Raw genomic sequence first — 14178 nt, forward strand, 5'->3', positions numbered from 1 at the left:
ATATGTCATATATTTATTAAAATAATGTATAAGCACGTCTTAAGATTTTTTTTTTCTTAAAACAAAAAGGGAATGTTTTTCTTTTAATTTTGAAATATTAAATAAATTAATTGATTTAAATCTTCAACTATACTATATTATATCACTACCAACATTCATATTTCTTAAGTAAAGTCTTACGGTAAAAAAACTAACCTAGTAGTTAATATATGGTTAATCTAAAAAGTAAAAAAAAAAAAAAAAAGTTGCTTTAAAAATTGGGTAGGCTTTTGGTTGAGAAATAGAAATTTGGTTGAGTGAGTGAGAGAGTGAGTGAGTCGTAGTTGTAGTTGTAGTTGGTTGTTCCTGTTGAGCGTTGAGGTTGAGGTTGAGGTTGAGGAGGTGGAGGCTATAGTCTATAATTGTATATGGTATATGCAGGGTGTGGTGGTGTATGGCTAAATGTGAAGGCAGCGTCCTGAGCCTCCACCAGCTGCAAGCGATGAGCTCAGAAACAACAACAACAACAACAACGACGACGACAGACGCAGCCTCCCGCGCCGCCAGCAAGCGGTTCGAGGGCCTCCTGACAGTCCGCACGAAGGCCATCAAGGGGAAAGGGGCCTGGTACTGGGCCCACCTGGAGCCCATCCTCCTCCCCCACCCGGACACGGGCCTCCCCAAGTCCGTCAAACTCAAATGCTCCCTCTGCCACTCCCTCTTCTCCGCCTCCAACCCCTCCCGCACGGCCTCCGAACACCTCAAGCGCGGCACCTGCTCCAACTTCACCTCTTCGCTTCCCTCTCCCCTCCCCATTTCTTCCATCACCCCCTCCTCCAATCGCAAGCGCCCCTGCTCCTCCCCCTCCCCCTCCACCTCCCCCTCCCCCCCCCTCCTACCAGAATCACTCCTTGCCCATGATCGAGTACTCCCACCCCCTCACTCTCTCCGGCGGCAAAGACGACTTCTCCGCTCTCGCAATGTTCCAAGACAGTGTCAAAAAACTCAAAAGCCCCAAAACTTCTCCTGGCCCTGCTTTGTCCAAGGACCAGGTCAATTCCGCTTTCCACCTTCTTTTCGATTGGTTCTATGACTCCTTCGGCTCTGTCTCTCTCTCCGCCCTCCACCACCCCAAGTTTCAAGCTTTTCTCACCCAGGTTGGTTTGCCCACTCACTTGCGAAGGGAGCTTTCTGGGCCCAGGCTTCATTCTAGGTTCGGGGAGGCCAAGGCTGACTCCGAGGCTAGGATAAGGGATGCCATGTTTTTCCAGCTCGCCAGTGATGGATGGAAGAATGCTGCTGCTGCTGCTGCGGCTGCGACTCATTGCTTTCCTCTCTGTTGTGCTGAAGGAGAGGGTTTTGTCAAGTTTCTTGTTAATCTCCCCAATGGGACTAGTGTTTTTCAGAAGGCTTTCTTCACCGGGGGTGTCGACAATTCCAAGTATGCTGAGGAGGTTTTGTGGGAGACCGTTACGGCGGTTACGGGAACTGGGGTGCAACGCTGTGTGGGGATTGTGGCGGATAAGTTTAAGGCCAAGGCGTTGAGGAATTTGGAGGTGCAGCACCATTGGATGGTCAACACCTCTTGCCAGGTTCAGGGGTTCGCTAGTTTGATCAAGGATTTTAGCCGCCAGTTGCCCCTTTTCCGCTCTGTTGTGGAGGGCTGTTTGAAGGTGGGGAGGTTTGTGGATGGCGAGTGTCGTGTGAGGAGCGTGTTTCTCAAGTGCAGGGCGCAGGAGATGGACTGTGGTGGCGGCCTGATTCGCGTGCCTTCGCCCAAATGTGACCCTTTGAGGAACTTCCATGTGGTGTTACCATTGCTGGAGGATGTTTTGAGCTGTGCTAGGGTGATGCAGATGGTGGTGATGGAGGATGTGTTCAAGGTGGTGTGTATGGAGGATCCTTTGGCCAGGGAGGTCGCGGGGATGGTGCAGAGTGAGGGGTTTTGGAATGAGTTGGAGGCGGTTTATTCGCTTGTGAAGCTTGTTAGGGGGATGGTGCAGGATGTTGAGGCCGAGAGGCCGTTGATCGGCCGGTGTTTGCCTCTTTGGGAGGAGTTGAGGGGCAAGGTGAAGGAGTGGTGTGGGAAGTACAACATTGTGGAAGGACCTGTGGAGAAGATAGTGGACAAGAGGTTTAGGAAGAATTACCACCCCGCGTGGGCGGCGGCGTTTATACTTGATCCGCTTTACTTGATCAAGGATGCGAGTGGCAAGTATCTTCCACCGTTCAAGTGTTTGACAAGAGAACAGGAGAAGGATGTGGATAAGTTACTGACAAGGCTGGCTACGCGGGAAGAGGCTCATGTTGTGTTGATGGAGCTCATGAAGTGGAGGTCGGAGGGGCTTGATCCGCTTTATGCACAGGCTGTTCAGATGAAGCAAAGGGATCCGGTAACCGGGAAGATGAAGGTTGCCAATCCGTTGAGCAGTAGACTTGTGTGGGAAACTTGTTTGAGTGAGTTTAAATCCCTGGGGAAGATTGCAGTGAGGCTCATTTTTCTTCATGCGACTTCATGTGGGTTTAAGAGTAATTGGTCTTTTATGAGGAAAATTTCAGCTAATAAGCAGTCAAGAGTTGCCTTGGAGAGGGCTCAGAAAATGATATATATTGCAGCTCATGCAAAGCTTGAAAGGAGAGACTTCTCTAGTGAGGAAGAAAAGGATGCAGAGCTGTTTGCCATGTCTGGTAGTGAGGATGGCATGCTGGCTGAGGTCTATGCTGATGCTCCATTAGTGTAATGTGCTTTTTTTCAACTCTTATAGAATTGTGTAATTTTAGGATTTATTAGATTCTTTCCATAACTCTTCTATTATTCCCTTACATCTAGCGGGAAATTTTTCATGGCTTTGGGTTGAAACAGAAGGAATATTAGAGGGGCAAAAAAAAAGCATGTTGTTAGTGACTGTGTTATGATCAGCTTTGATTCTAATGAATCATCAATCTTTTTTTCCAGCAATATTTTGTAATTTTAGGGTTTGTAAAGGAAGAAGCCTTGCTCTTTTATCAGCATAACAACAATCCAGGAAAGGAGCAAGATGAATGTCACAAAAATTTTGCTTAGTGATTTTGTAATGAGAATGATTGTTGAGTCCTATTTCTAATATCAGTCTGCAACTTAAAAAGATGCGCTTCATCAATGCATGTCTAAAATTTGCCTTAACTAGCAATGCCATGTTTAATTCCTAATTCTTCTTCTACTTGTTCTTCTGCTTCACTTAGTGTAGCTCAAATACTGGAGTGGAAATAGCTTTCAGGATTTGATTAATTTTCTTTAAGACTCCGTGGTTCTCTTTTTTAGCTGTTGACATTGATATGATATAAAGCACTCGTGCAAAATATTTAAAAATTCAAAGCAAACTGAATTTTATGGTCTGAATGAAAAGTTTATTTATTTATTTATTTATTTAAAAAAAGAGGAAAGCTTTTATGTCTGGAGCAATTAATTAGTTAATTTATTTTAATGTTTTCTCAACGATAACTACGTTTAAATGACATCACGGGGTGTCATTAACATGATTTCTTCTCCCGAATGGGGAAAAGGACGCTACAAATAGTCCATGGAATTTTGATTATATATCTCAATTGATAGTTCATGTCTTGATATGCCATAACATAATACATAGTCTACAGATTCTGCTTGCCACGCTAATTTGTGTGACTGAATAGAATTGGATGAATTATCATACTGTTTGACCACCTGATTTCCATCACATCCAAAGACTTTAATGCTCCAGTTTAGTTCTAAACTGAGTTGACCAAAGAACAAAAGATGTCTCACTGCTTTCTGCAAACTGCCTGATGTGGAAGTTTCAGTTCCTCGTAGGGTCTAGCAAGATAAAGAGTTCTCTTCATGTTTCCTGATTTTTAAAACCACTTGGGTATGGACCATACTGTTGTTGGACTCACCCCAACTACTCTTAACTCTTATGTTATCCTAGGAGCCAAAAAATAAGAGAATTCTCAATTACTTGTTATATTTTCAATTGTTATCAACTATTAAGGTCCACCATACTGTGAGCCAGTAACTCAGCTTAAGTCCACTTTCAAGTAAATTTCTACTTCCAAGCTGTAAGGACAGCATTTCTATTCTAACGGTATATGTTGCTCCTTGGTCTCTCTCTCTTTCATAGGGAGGGCTATAGAAGCATGTGAGTGCCTTTAGAGGAAAGTGGAAACATATATCTGGCTGTTTTTTGGTCTCACCTTTGAAAATTGAGTCAAGATTTGGCGTCTTCTGTTCTCAACAGTTTATAAAATTGTCACAAGTCAAGCATGCCCCTTCATTTATTTTATTTTATTGTGAAAAAAGCATAGCTTTATCTATCTCTACATATGATCATAGTCATGTTTCACCACAACTAGAGACCGCATGATTGTTCATCACAAAAATGGGAACACTATACCTGAAAACCATATCAAATAAAAAATCTGATGAAATTCATTATATTCCTTCATGATGGAGGCAATCTCAAATGATGTGGTGTGGTGTGTACTCTTGTCACTAGATGCTCTCATGAATATGGAGTTGAGTTACTACAAATGTGACACAAAAATGGGGGGCTCCCAAAATTTGAATGTTACTTTTTGGTGCAGAATTGGAATGGCTTGAAGCAGTAGTAGGGTGGGGTGGCAAACACAACATGGTTTTGACGTGTGTCAACCTCGGAAGAAGATAAGAATTTTTGTATCCGAAGAAGCATTACGCATAGTCATAGATAATCTGGCATATCTCCTGGTGTGTTTGTTACTACAAAATGAGTAGGCCCACAATGGAGAGTGGATATCCATGTCAATGGTGTCATGGTCAAAGGAGAGTGAGGTATGAGTATGAGTGGCCTTCCTTCACATCGATCCACATACTGTTTCTCTCTCTCTCTCTCTCTATGTATATGTGAATGTTATTATTGTTTTTGTTTAGCTAATGTCCCACAACCTTTGGTAACTTTCGTTTGAAACATTTATTTTTGTGATAATATATTTGTTAATGGGGCCTTATGTGCCATGTTTATCTCAATGTTGAAAATTGGAATTTTGCAGAATTAACCGTTTAGGTTGCCATGATTGCTAAAAAGGCTTGGAAAAAAGTTGAAACAAGGAGTGTAGCCTCAAAAAATAAAAAAGGAAAAGGCTTGTCGGTATGAGAAGGCACATGATATGGTTTAGACCCTATCGCAATATGCAGCCTCAATGTTTCAGAGATTATTGGAGCCATGAACAGCAGGTTGGTGGTTCAAGGGTTCTGGTGGTGATGAAATTTCATATCATTTTTCACCCTTCTTGTCAGTCATATGCCATGACACCCTTTTTGTTGTTGTTGTCATGCTTTTATAAATTTCATTAAATTATGTAATTAAATTCTGATATACTATCAACCTGATGCAACAGTGTCCTAGTCAATAATACTACCTCTTCCTCTCCCTCTGTGCAAGAAGAACACATGAAACATGAACAGCAGGGCTATCGCAATATGCAGCCTATTAATTAATGGATTTCTGACATCTAAGTGCTTAATTTATTTTGTAGAAAATATTTTGATATAATTGATTTTGAACCACTAAACTCAAGTATAGATTTTATATTAGAACCTTTTGTACAATGAGAGGAATTAATTCTAGTGTAAATCAAAAAGGCCCTAATGCATCTAAGAAATAAAGAATTTGGTTGTTAAAAGAAGACAATTTTTCTGTAGTAGGCCTTTTACTACTAAGGCAATCTCTTGCTAATAAAAGATTATATATATATATATATATATATATATATATATAATATTATATTATATCGAAGAGCAATTCTTGTTTTGGTACAGAATAATCAATGAAAAGCTTCAGGATGCATTAAAACAATAATAACAAAGACAGTAAAAATTGTACCCAAGTTATTTTAAACTTGTGATTGGTGATATTCATAGATACTGCTGCTTTTGAATGAGGACTCTAGTACTACATTCCATAATAAATCATGGAACAGTATGTCCTTTTACTGCACGTACAGCAGCTTGAAACTGGCACCAAGTTAGCCTTAGCCACTCCTTTTCTCTACCAACTTTTCTTCACTCTTTCTCATTATGATGAAATTCCTACATATTATGTAGCATCACTCTCAACAATGTTAATTCGTTTTGTGTTGTATATTTAACTGCACTGTTATGTGTCACATTGAATTTACTGTTCTTGCCTTGGAGTATATTGGTTTAAGTATCTCCAACCACCTCAAGGCAAGAAATAATGAAAGTTTCTGTAGCTCCTTAATGTGTGGCAAAAAGTCAAACAAGGTTGTAAATGAAAAAGTTATGTGGCTTACTGAACTCATTAGTAGTGTAGGGTGCTGTATTGCTGATTTCTTCAGAACTGATTTATCTTTCTACTCAATTTGGTGTAGTGACAGTGGATCATGTCGGCAATGGCAAGCAATTCTGACTGCTGACCAACTAAAAGGAAAAGACCCTTTTTTTTCTTTTTCTTTTTAATTTTAAATTTAAATTTTTTCCCTTTTGCTTGTTGTATGGTATAATTTCATTTTTCATTCCAGTCTGGTTGTTCTTGTATAGAAGAGGAGGATGTTATGATTGGCATAGGACAAGGCCATCTTTTTACAAGAATCTTCACACTTTCAATGTTCCCCCATGATTAATCTTTCTTTTTAATGTCTCTCCTTTTTCTTCCCACTAAACACAACCCCCCTTATTTTAGGATTCAAGATAAATTTTTGTTACCTTGTAATTTGTGTTATGGCCTTGTATTTTGACTTTTAACCCTTCATTACCCTCATGATTTTACTGATTCTTTTCATGGCTTACAAATTCTTTCATACATGAATGAAAATCCAAAACAAAGAGCTCTTCCATTGCCATGTATCTAGTGCTTGTGGGAGTGATCACACAAGCTCCCCTTTGCTTCCAAAACCCAAAAGAAAATTTGCGAGAGTAATACGAGAAAATAAGCTATTAATTGACATTTAATCCAAATCATACATATGGAGAGTTTATTAATTTTTATAATAAATAAATATCTGTGTATAGTCATTAAATTCGAGTAATAATTTAAAAAATTATGAGAATTGATGTAGCAATTTTCTCCGGTTGAATTTTTCATATGATTTTATCTTGTTGAATCTTTTTTTCACAGATATTAAATATGAAATAAAAAAGATACACAATTTAATAGGTAAAGTAAAATCTTGTTTATATTTTTACATGTATAAAAAAACATAGATGTAAATTTTTCACATGATAAGATCATGTAAAAGGTCAACATGAAAAGATACTAATTCCCATCTCCACCAAAGAATCACATAGCTAGTGCTCTAGCTTTTACTACCTTGAATTAGGTAATTTAATATTCTGATTTCAATTACACTTTTACTCATACAAAAGTGTAAACCTTAATCTCACAAGGAATATTTTGGAGGTGATTTGAGACACAGTTGATATTCCCTCCTTCTCCTTGTCTTTTTGATGCCAATCAGCTAACTAACCATGTAAACTTTAACCTTTGGTAGTATTTTGGTAGATTTGAAAATTTTTGAGATTGTGATAATGACAATGATTACACCTTAATCAATTAATTGTTCTCCGATCAAAATGTGGACTGTGTGACAATGATTACACATTAATCAATTCATCTCCTAACAAAATCTTGACCGTGGGTTTCAAGATCTATGGTTTTTCCTTGCTACATACCAACTAGCCCTACCTTTACCTACCCCTACACAAGGGGTCCTCTAAAGTGTTAGAACTCGTAGAAACATTTTGTGTAATAATGTAAGCACGTATTATTCCTTGTTTTTTAGGGCATGGCAATCATAACAAATGTTATACACGTTGATAGAAAGAGGACAACAAAACTGGAGGGTAAGCTTGTGACTTGAGCCACCAGAAAATAGACTCTTTTTTTTTTTTTTTTTAAATATATACTTATTGTATCTAATAAAGTTTTCAAGTTTTATTTTGTATTTTTATCTAAAAGGGTTTATTTTGAAGATAATTTACATATAAAAAGAAATTAAGTTGTGGATCACGTGAATACACACCTATTCTGCTAGGTATATTGTGTGTTTAGGTTAGGATTTTCTTTTTATTTGGATTTTTCTGTTTTGCCATATTTCAGCCAAAAGGGTATTTCATGATGTGAAAATTCCATGTTTCACAGTTTTTCCTGGTATCGAGTTGGGTTAATTTGGTTTATAGTCAATATTCAAACCTGCTTACACTCTTGATTCTCAAATCAAATTTTAAATTGTTACAATGAAAGTGGCAATCTATATCTATACCCAAAAAAAATCTATACCTATACCTATATGTACTTTAAACTTTTCAAACTACAAAAATTACTATTCATTCAAGAAAAGTAACTTATTTACTCTCTCCCCTATTATTTATACAACTAATTCAGCTAACTACTTTTTACATTAAATTTTTTACAACCACATGTTCCTTCAAAAATACGTTATTATTATTCATTTATTTTACATGTCACAAGTCTTGAGGTTTTAAATAATATAATTTGATGTTAAATCTAAAATAAATATAAGACTAAATTATATTTTTTAATTCTTTTATCTTAATTTTTAGATTTATTTAGATTTTTTATTTTTAAAATATTTATTTTAGTCTTTTATCTCCTAAATTTAAATCTATTTGATCATTTTAAAATAATGATTATTTTTAATTTTGAGAGATGATTATTTTATTAATCGATTCAAGACTTAAAATTTCTTTAATCATATTCATTTATATAAAAATTATTAAATATAACTAAAGTTTAAATAAAAAAGTATTATAAACATGATAAAAAACTGTATATAAATAAGTAAAAAATAATAAAAATAATTCTAATTTTTTTTATATGATTTTTTAATTGCTCAAAGATATATTTTTCCCATAATTTTGATTATGTTTATAACTCTTTTAGATTTAAATTTTATTTCATACTTTTCATATGAGTGAATTTAATGAACCAAGTTTTAAGTTTTGAATTGGTTAATAGAAGATTAAAATTATCTCTCAAAATTAAAAATAATTATTATTTCAAAAAGAATTAGATATATCCAAATTTAAGAGACAAAGAATCAAAATAAACATTTCAAAAAATAAAAAATCAAAATAAATTAAAAATAAGATAAAGGATAATTTATCCTAAATATAATATTTATATGAATAAAGAACTAGATGAGTAATAATACTCTTAATTAATAGCTGGTGGTGTAAAAAAAAGAAATACTCTTAATAGTTGGACGATTTAAGTAACATAAATTATCTAAAATGATCTTTTGAGACCCCATATCAATTATAAAGTATAGATATGATTAAATAGACTTTATACTTTGACAATCTTATACTTTGAGTAAAATAATTATCTAGGAGGACCAAATAAACATGATTTAAAAAAAATAAACTAAATTAATTAATTTGGGAACTATTCAACACAACATCTTATCATTATTAAAAGAATTACACAACCTCTTATTTGTCTTAAATTAATTTCAGTGTTATGTTTATTATTGACATATGACATTATTTTTGCATACAATACATATAAGATATTAAAATATCTACATTTTTTTCAGAAAGAAACTATTTGTTCCATATGTCGTACGGTCAGCCAAACTATAGTTTATGAAATTACCATAAATGATTGTGACAGTGTTAGACGCAGAGATTTCAAAAAGATATAAAGCTATGCCTGGTGGGGAATAAGCAATTTTGATTTTCTAATTAACATTTATTCCAACTACAATAAAATAATTATGTAAATCACACTGAAATTATCCTCATCAAATCAACATCTGGAAATTTACAGGAAGCAATGCTTGAAATTTTTTTGAGTCAATTATATATATAATTAAAATGTATAATAAATTATATATATATATATAATGTTTGAATATATAAATTATATTTTATATTTATGATAAATAATTTATATTATAGTAAAATATTATTTTTATTTATTAATAATTTATTTTAAAATATTAAAATTTAATTTATAAATAATTATGATAAATAAAAAATTAAATTAGATAAAAAGTTAAATAAAATTTTAAAAATCCTCTTGTTGAAAAAAAATCTCTAAAAATATTATCGCGTGAGATGAATGTTTGTGTTTGATATATGGATATTGAAGTATTGATTTTTTTTCTAAAAAAAAACATAAAGATAAAGAGAAAAGAAAGAAAAATGTGTTAAATTAGTGTTTTAATAGTTCCTAACGATAACAATTCTAAGCTATCATGGATTTTAGCTTAAAGTTAATCTATATTTAAAATCAACCTTAAATGTATGTATTAACAAATTCTCATTCAAAAAACTTATAAAATATGATAAAAGTTTCTTATTTTAAAGACTCTCTCTTAAAGCCATTTGTCTTTCCTATGCAATTGCAAAACTTTAAACCAAGACTCATCTCACGTGACCAATTCTTAGTGAAAACTAGTATCATGAAGCTTCAATTTCTTTACATAAAAATATTCTATCTCCTCACCCTTTGTTTTTAATAATGCTTTTTGTGCTAATATCATAAGCTAAAATTTCCTGTGCAAATTAAAGAGACAGAGGGGGAATATCGCAAATCTGAGGCTCAGATTGACAGTGGATTATAGATATTTTGATTATATCTGAATTTGTTTTCAGCCTTACATGGTTTCAAAGAGTTCAAATATCAATTTCAAACAATACTTTGTAACAAAGACCAATGACATCATATTCATGCAAATTGCGAATGTTTAGTAGAGAGGTGTCTGTCTATTTTGGAGACAGTAATTCATACCAAATTCAAAAAGCACCATTAGTTAATATTATTTAAAATTTTGCTAATTGTAATTAACTCACTTAACATAATCATGACCCCTTCTTGTAAGGTTCAATGAATGGACATGGTATATAATGATAGATGAAGAAATAATACCATGTTAAATTAGACATTTACTGCAGTAGTTATGTCACTGCATACACTAGTTAGGCATCAAACTTTAAGTACAAGCCATTATGTGCTATTTTCCATCACATGGTGTGTTACTTTTGCAGCTCCCACTTAAAGCAGGACCCTACAAACTTTGCCCAAACAAATCTTCCCTTCATCACATTTCTTTCCTTTTCTCATTCTGTCTTCACTGTTTATATCCCACCAATCTATGGCATAATTGGCTCTTGTATAAGTGGCCCCCATTTCAACAGAATCAGGAAATTTTTTGAAATAATAATACTAATATTTTTTTATAGTCCAAACAATGTCCCAAAACAAACAATAAAAATTAATTTATATTTGTATGATGTAATTTCTACTAATTAAATATTATTTTAATATTGATAGAAATCGATATTAAAAATATTAAATTAATTTTCTATATAGCATGATTTAGGGTTTTGTAAATAATTATTAGATTAAGAGACTTAATTATTATTGTATATATTATTAGCCTATTACCTAGACATCCTCTAAATTTGCATCAATTAAAAGGTATGATGGGTCCTAGCATTGTTAGAAGATAGACATTAGACAAAGACTAGTACATAAATATGAACTTATAATTTGCAGAGAGGAGAGAGATGTAACAATCGAAGAGTAACATGTATAATAGCACCAATCAGCAAGATTTTTATTACTCAATTGGATTACTCTACTTTGGGAAAGTGACCAACCAATAATCATTCACACTTGAAAGCTAACTATACCCTCATTCTGAAAGCAATTGATGAAGTTCTTATGAGATCTCATTTCAAGATAATGCTATATACTATGTTATGATCCTTTTTTTTTTCTTGCCCTAGAAAACCCTAGAAGGTTTTTCAAGTTCAAAGCTAATAAAGCTTAATCTTGTTTAGAGAGAGAATTAATTAAAATGAATACATATCTGATGTTAATAATGATTTTTTGTCGTCTTAGTTAGAACTTTACTCTCACAGAGAACAAATTAGTGCAGCCATCAAATCTGGATTTTACCTTACCTCACCTAATAATGCTTATCGTGTATGATCATTACAAAGCTTTATTATACTTTTCTTTCTTGTATTCCTCTATTTTCATAATTACTGTTGTACTCCCAAACAATTCCTACAACTGGCCACCAAAACCTATTATTGTACTCAGCTTCGTAGCAAAAACACATGTAAGTGTAATCCCATTGGACCACTTTAAACCTAATAGCATCCTAAGATTCTTAATTAGGTGTATTGGGTTGTTAATCATATTAGTTTGTAATGTTATGCAATATCATGTTAGTCATTTTTGTTAAGTGTAAATTACTCTAACCTGTTAATTATATATTATTCATAAACACGTGTGCATACAGTTTCTTTTTATTTTTCACAAAATATTATATACAATGTATTACAAATCAACTCCAAGTTGCAAGGGGTTTGTTTTAACAAAGTCAAAGACAGAGGTGAAGAAATTCAATTTAATATAAAAATACAGATTCTCATTAGAAGTTGCGTGGTTGAATAGTGTTGTTGAAGCAAAACTTTTCAGTAACAGTTGAAGAATCTGTTCTTGATCGGTTAACCTTTTTTATATAATAAAAATACAAATTCATTGCAGCTAGTAATAGTAAATAGTAAAAGGCTAGGGAACAAAGAATAAGAAGACCTTAACAATATGCCAGTTAGTCCAAGTGTTACTCAGCTCAAGATGAAAAAATTAAAAATGAGATTAGATGATGGTTCAGAATTCAGATTAGTTGATTTTCTTATTCTCTTATAAATACATGTAATCTTCTAATGTATGATCATCATCTTTTTTCATATTAAATACAATGAATAATTTTATGGAATCTTTTTTATTTAACTTTATGATATGTGGCCACATCAAATGAGTGTTACTTGCAACGCTCATTGAGGTTGACAAATTGAATTTTCTACAAACATGAATCATCATTAAAGTCTATTAATAGTTGGCATTAATAAGATGAACTAGAAGAAATACTAATAATGTGCATAATCAGTAAGTGTGTGAAATTGGGATAAAGGCTCAAACCAAGATGGCTGATGGGTTGGACTTTCATTGGACTGAAGTGATTTTTTTTGTTTTTGAAATTTAAATTAAATGAAAGTAATTGAGTTGATCCATTTAATATGTGGGCCAATGTAAGTTCCTGTAAAGTCCTCAGAAGATTCTGTTATAACAGTATACGTTCAAGGACCTATTGGATCCATAGCCTATTTACACCCTACTGAGCAAACAGCAGCAACCTTCAGTTTCTGCAGTAATGAGTAATAACTCAAATTCCAATTTTTTTTTTTATTCATTTAAGTTGAATGAGCATGAATTTACCTGTGTAGACTGCGTCAAACTACATGAATGTACCTTTAAAGAAGTGTTTGGTACAAAAGTTTATTTTTATTTTTATTTTTTTTACTTTTTCATGAATATGTAGTTGGAAAAATTAATTTTATTCTTATGAAAGGTAGATGAGAATCTAACATTTTTAAATTAAATGGAAAGCCTTATTCCAGTAAAATGTATGTTACCTTTATTTTCCTATTTAATTTAGTAAAAATCATTGATTATTAAGTATATATATATATATATATATATATATATATATATATATATATAGAACATTTATGATTAATAAAATACATTTTAATTATTCTTAAGAATCATAATTCATTAGAATTTTATAATTTTTAGAAATTATGTTTCTCAAATATGAAAAAACTCAAATGTATCCTTAATAGACATAAGTTCCTTTTAGAAATTGTGACGCAATAAAACATAAGTTCTAAATTTTTGAACTGAAAAATTGAATAGACATGCATGAAAAGCACACAACACAAATACAATTAATTTACAATCGAAACACACCAAATAAAGAATGAAATCTACACATTTAAAATGTGTTTGGAATAACATTAAAAACTAAATTATTTCACTAATTGATTATACTTAAAACAAGAAACAATCATGAATTTTAAATTTTTATATGCAAGAAAACAATTTATTTTTCAATTTTTGTTTTACAAATTTCAGTTATTATCTCAAATAGACAAATATGCAACTTATTTTTAAATAACCTTTTTTTTCACTCAAAAACAACTAAAATTTCTAAATTTTAATCCGTCTCAAATAGGGATGGCAACGGGGCGGGGCGAGTACGAGTTTCATGATACCCGTCCCCGTCCCCGCGAGCCAAACTCATTCCCGTTCCCATATCCGTATCCGTCGAGTATGTGATTTTCATCCCCATTCCCGTCCCCATCGG

The 14178-nt window shown here is 33.1% G+C and overlaps 1 non-coding gene across 1 annotated transcript; it reads left to right on the top strand.

The window, feature by feature from the left end:
• Nucleotides 1–277: 277 nt before the first annotated feature.
• On the top strand, nt 278–5399 carry LOC109808227 (uncharacterized). Its single transcript, XR_014433561.1, has 2 exons — nt 278–2716; nt 5020–5399. It is a non-coding gene; the product is annotated as an uncharacterized LOC109808227 (transcript).
• Nucleotides 5400–14178: the final 8779 nt, after the last annotated feature.

This window comes from Cajanus cajan, chromosome 1, assembly GCF_000230855.2.
Source record: "Cajanus cajan strain Asha chromosome 1, NIPB_CcT2T_4, whole genome shotgun sequence".
In the NCBI taxonomy this organism is placed as follows: Eukaryota; Viridiplantae; Streptophyta; class Magnoliopsida; order Fabales; family Fabaceae; genus Cajanus; species Cajanus cajan.